This window comes from Pterocles gutturalis, unplaced genomic scaffold, assembly GCF_000699245.1.
Source record: "Pterocles gutturalis isolate BGI_N339 unplaced genomic scaffold, ASM69924v1 scaffold15495, whole genome shotgun sequence".
Classification (NCBI taxonomy): Eukaryota; Metazoa; Chordata; class Aves; order Pterocliformes; family Pteroclidae; genus Pterocles; species Pterocles gutturalis.
The window spans coordinates 10,922-11,244 of record NW_010138757.1 but is presented as its reverse complement, the minus strand read 5'-3'; the positions used below and the strand labels follow the sequence as shown (position 1 = coordinate 11,244).

The 323-nt window shown below is 37.2% G+C and overlaps 1 protein-coding gene across 1 annotated transcript in view; it reads right to left on the bottom strand.

The window, feature by feature from the left end:
- Positions 1-323, bottom strand: part of MYL3 (myosin, light chain 3, alkali; ventricular, skeletal, slow) — a gene marked incomplete at its 5' end in the record, with an annotated part of 13,121 nt that overhangs the window by 11,843 nt on the left and 955 nt on the right. The window lies entirely within an intron of this gene.

The following is a 323-nucleotide window of genomic DNA, read 5'->3' as shown; positions in this document are numbered from 1 at the left end:
TTTTTTTTTTTTTTTTTTTTTTTCCGAATAGACCTTTTATTTTCCCATTCTCTGATATAGACTCTGGAGCTAGTTCTCTTCAGGGAGAGAGAAAACAAGGCATAGAAACTGAATGAGCCCTATCCCATTCCCAAAACATTAATTGATGAGAGATCCAGCTGCTGTGTGCTGCTGGAATAGTTCAAAGGTTTGTGGCTCAAAATTGTGTCTCTCCTACAGTTCTCCCAAGACTTTGGGACTGGAAAAGGGAAAGATTCACAGAAATTAAGAGTAGTCTCCAATCATGAGTTACTTTTAACCTGTCGTTAGAAAATAGAAATGAA